Raw genomic sequence first — 5,117 nt, forward strand, 5'->3', positions numbered from 1 at the left:
AATCAAATAAGTTGWATCACACATCAACGATAATATAATAAAAAATAAGGGTTTTCTGCAGTGGTGGGCAGCATTAATCTAAACCCCTAAAACACTAACTCAAATATTTATGTCCCCTAATTCTAAAGCACTAATGCACTGAAAGTTTTAGCAAAAGCTAATTCTAAAGCACTAAAATAACCCAGTCAACCCATGAATATTCTTCAACAGACAACATGAGTCACATGTTGCTCTCTTAAAACTTATCATTGACATTCCACAGCCTTAGTTGGGTTCATATATTGTCAATATATTATCACCTGGTGGATAAGTGACAAACGTATAAACAAAATGTGTAACAGCTTTCACCCTCATTATTGTTGATCAATAACATTTATAGACCTCAGTTAGAGCTTCTAAATTTAGCTTCTAAATTTAGCAAGTGCTAATCCACTAATACACTTTCAAATTAGTAAAAGCCCTAAAGCACAAATCAGGAAATTAGTTCCCCTATTAGTGCTTTAATGCTTTAGTGGAACTGTGCCCACCACTGGTTTTCTGACACTGTTTACTTGTGGGGTTTTCTTTTTTGTAGAAATATATAATGAAGAATATTCAAATGTTCCAGATTGTATTTAATAGCAGTTTATTGAAAATATAAAAACAAATATTTGTAAAGCAAAYGCCCTGTTCCAAAATACCAGCATCTAGTGCAATAAAAAATATGCTTCACAGTAAAATAATATGGCAGATGTGAAATGTTTTTTAGTTTTGTATGCATTACTGATGGGTCATTTTGACCCAAGGGCAGCAGGAGGTTAATATAAAACAGTCAACATATCACTGAGCRTTTTAGTTTGTGAACAAAATTCTAAAACAACTTTTCACAAACCAAGATGGATTTTGTTTTATTGTTATTACCGTCTTGTACTTGTCTCAGAAGTAAATCTAATGAAGTGCCCACATCTATCAACATCATTTGACCTCAAGATCAATACCTAACAGCAGAAATAATTTTTTTTACAAATGATTTGATTTGTGTATTTCTTATCATTTACTGTTTTGATTTCATGAGGTTACATTTTTATGGATTGCTCTGTTCGGTCATTCCATCAATTCTTGGCTCATTTGCTAGAAAGGGAGAGCAGCACAGACTTCCAACATGAAACATCTGCCACCTGACTGATTCCTCAATCAAACTGCCCACAGCGACGGCTCAGGCTCGGGCTTTTAAAGGAGCTGTTTAACCCTAATTCATGACCCATTTCCAAATGGCCATTTATCACATTAACCCTCAGAAAGTACGGTGCCACGGCGCTCTCCGTCTCCAGTCAGGACACACTCAGCGACGTGTCCACTTTGCCATGACTGTGTTTACCTCAGAAGTACACAAACGCAGCTCGCCGCGGGCTCTATTAACAAAGCAAGAATAAATCTCTGCTGATCCAGAGAACATAGACTCATTAACCCTCTCTTCTTATAACAGTGTTTTGCAGGACCATAACAGGCTCTTTATGATGAAAGTACAATACAGTCCAGACAACATGCACATGTAATCAGCACATCCTTAAAAACAAAGACAGCCATATTTTTAAAATGTAAAACCGCAAAAATAAACCTGTTAGATGAACCTTTAATTAACACAAAGTTGCCTGGAATTAGGAGCTTTAAGCTCAGCTGTGATGAGCCTGATTTTTTGATAACATGGTGATAAACACAACAATCAATCAAAGTCTCTGACAGCAATAACTGTTCTGACTCTCTCATTGTGGCGGTGTGTGTGACGGTGTGTAAAAAGATCCTCACCACAGTCAGAAATGAAGCTACCAGAACAGTGATGGAAAAACAACCCCCGCAAAAAAAAAAAAAAGTCACTTTTATTCAGTGAAGACAACTGCACCAATTACAGCTGTGTCACTGTGCAATCTGAAATCCAGCGGCCTTGAGGACAACAATGATGCTGTGTTTGAAAAAGAGGTGGAAGCCGCAGTAAACACCGCTCACAGGACAGCGAATATAAAGTTAGAGGACGACACGGTACGTGTTAAGTGTTTACAACTGCAATAACACAGGCATAAAATCACTTGTGAGCACTTCCCTAAATGTAAAATTATAATAATTTATATCCCTCGGAGATGCAGTCACCTATAGTGTCAAAATAAACCGATGACCTGATGTTTGGCATACATAATGAAAATGCTGAAAGTTTCACGTCAAAACTGTTTGAGAGGCGTGTGGARACACTGACACTCTGTCATCAATCAAAATCCAAATTCTCTTTTAGAATAAAAGCTAGTAACATTACAAAGACGCTGCAGACGTTAGAGGTCTTACAGAATTACAAATGAACACAATGAGAAATAAAATATCAGATTATGGAAAAGAAACAACAAAATGCAGCAGTTACTAAAACAAGGCTACTGGAAAGTTTAATAAAACAAGTGCACATCATTTTTGTGGTGTTATGCAGTGGCGTATAAATTACTTGAAAAAAGTAATTAAGTAAAAGTAAAAAACACTTTCATAAAAATAAGTAGGCCTATTTGGCAAAAATTAATTTCACTCATAAGAAAGGGGCTTAAGTAAAAGTCCAAACTGCAAAAAATCATTCGGAAAGTAAAAAAAAAATTGACACTAAGAAATAACTTGACCAAATTAAGTCAAGCGGTTCAACTAAACTGAGATGAGTAAATTGCTTTACATTTACTCAACTCGGCTGGAACCAGTTGACTTAACTTGGTAAAGTAGATTTAACACTTTTCAGAGTGCAGAAACAACTSCATTCCTGTCATATTTAAATTTGTAGAGTGTAACAAGTGTGTAAAGTTTAAAGTAATGAAATAAAAGCTTCATATTTATGTTTTGTATGTAACAAAATAAAGGTAAAAGTTACAAATTAAAAGAAATACAAGACCCTCAAAAAGTTACTTAAGCACTGAAATGAAGTAAATGTCAGCACACCTCTGGTGTTATGGTTGTAACATTTCAATTGTTTTTCTGTGTTAATTAATCAAAAGGAACAAAGGACTTTTTTTGTAAATGAAAAGATTAAGAATAATTACAGTAAAAAGGTCCAGTCGGCAAATTAAAACCATTTTTTTCTGACATAAACAAAAAAGAAAGTCAGAAACATCTGTGACATTAGTTATCACAGCCTGGTCTACAAGAGAACTGGGACATATACAAAAGCATATATTAAAAAAAAATTACCACCTTTAAAATTTCATATAATTTGTCATTCTGGTTTTTCTCTGAAAATATCATACGCCTGCACTTTGCCACGCCCTTAGTCCAACACGTTTTGACCTTTGCTTGCCTTTTTTCTYGACTCCAGTCCTCTGTGCTGCTAATTCGGCTGTTTTCTGGGCTGACGAGGAATAAAAAATGTCTCTGAGAGGTAAAATCACAGCTTCTCTCTCTCACCTCGCCACTTTTAGCAGACCGTGGCTGATTTCCTTCCTTGCGTGACTCCGAAGTGTAAACACTCGGCCAGAGTGACTCATCACTATTTCGCACTTCCACGATGGTCTGATATAAACACGTGAAAGGGTCAGGGGTCATTTTGGGGTGGCGTGTGGGCGTGCTGTGGGGGTGGGGAGGGGGGGCSAAGCGGCACGTCTCCCCCACGAGACGTCTTCCATTCTTCGAAGAATTCGCGGCTTCCTGTGGCCAAAGCCGCACGCCTGCCCACTCGAGCCTGGAGGAAGGAGAAAGAGAAACAGAGTCAGGAGAAGCAGGGAGAAGGACGGGCCGTTTAGGTGATAGATTACCTTCTGTACCACACAGCTCTTCGGTAAAATGGAAAGAATGCAGCAGAGATGAGCCTGTGTCTCTTCCCTCCCTGACAGGACAAAAACCGACAAACCGACTGATGGTCGGGGATGAGACGGAGCGGATAAAGTTGGGTTCGGTTGTGTGGCGTCTATCAACTTCCCTGTGTTTCAGCTGGTTCATTAGTCTCGAAAGCTTTGTTTATACTTGTCTTTTAGATTGGTTGGCACTTAGCTAAAAATGGGACGTTTAAGAGATTCCCGATCAGCACTTTCCTTTCCTCACGCTATTGCAGCCTTGTTAGGGTGGAAGGGAGGAATGGCCACTTCCTGTCAGGCCCCCATCTGAAGTCGGGCCAAAAAGAGTCTAGCATCAATCACTTTGCACTCCGCAGCGTTCTCTGTGCCATTGTTATAGAGCAGACCGAACGGAAAGAGGCCGGTAGCAGGTGAAAGGAAAAAAAGCCCTTTTGACAATTACAGGGTAAGATTTCTCCGAGCATCGTTAACATTTACACAAGCCAGAGGGAGCAGAGCCTGTCCACTAACATATATACAAATATTTAGTCAGCCACCGTCTCCTGCTAACAGCGACACATGAACACATGCAGGCACAGACAGAGATTACAGACACAAAACTGGACTCWGACGTACAAATGAGCATGTGCACAAAAAAGCGGGCATATGGTAACATGCAGCTTCTAATCCCTCCTTTTACAAACAATAAAAATCCAAAGTGTTAACAAGAAAGACATTTGTTATAGTACCTGAACCAGTTAGATATCTTATATAAAACTGTTTTGTTGAAGCTGAGTTTGAAATGCCCACTGTTTCAATTAAGTTTTTTTCTCTTTAATTTAATAAATATAAATTCCCATAAACATACATCCAAATCACACACACACGCGCGCACTTTTAAATTATTAAAATAATATCTGGATCAGTAGCATTTATTGAGAAACTGTTTTTTTTTTTTACTTTGTGTCTGTCAGAAAAATAATGACAGTTTGGCCCGAAGTGCTACACCTAGCTGCTGCCGCTGTTTGCACTTTTTGAATAAGAACTTTGTGTAAATAACTAGAAAACTGAAAAAAAAGTTTGCATTAAAATTGATGTGAGTTATGGCTACATGCACAAAATTGTTTCATCGGGCTGAAATGCATTCAGATTAAATACTTCAAATGTGGGCACAAAATGAATGAATCCGATCGTGGCGAGTGTTTCATTTGAAGTCTTGACATGTGCAGAGTTGTAAAGWCTCCCTAAAAAAACAACAGAAGAAGAAGTTCTTCTTCCTTGATGAACATAAACAAACATTTTATGTTCTTCCTCCAGCTTTTCATTATCTTAATAACTCAGTGTTTTCTT

General features: G+C 38.0%; 1 long non-coding RNA gene across 1 annotated transcript; it reads right to left on the reverse strand.

Annotated features, from left to right (window-relative positions):
- Positions 1-608: 608 nt before the first annotated feature.
- LOC106536822 (uncharacterized) lies at positions 609-4,569 on the reverse strand. Its single transcript, XR_001312580.1, has 2 exons — positions 3,750-4,569; positions 609-3,676 (listed from the first exon to the last, which is right to left on the reverse strand). It is a non-coding gene; the product is annotated as an uncharacterized LOC106536822 (long non-coding RNA).
- Between the last annotated feature and the right edge of the window lie 548 nt (positions 4,570-5,117).

This window comes from Austrofundulus limnaeus, unplaced genomic scaffold (genome assembly GCF_001266775.1).
Source record: "Austrofundulus limnaeus strain Quisiro unplaced genomic scaffold, Austrofundulus_limnaeus-1.0 Scaffold1990, whole genome shotgun sequence".
NCBI lineage: Eukaryota > Metazoa > Chordata > Actinopteri > Cyprinodontiformes > Rivulidae > Austrofundulus > Austrofundulus limnaeus.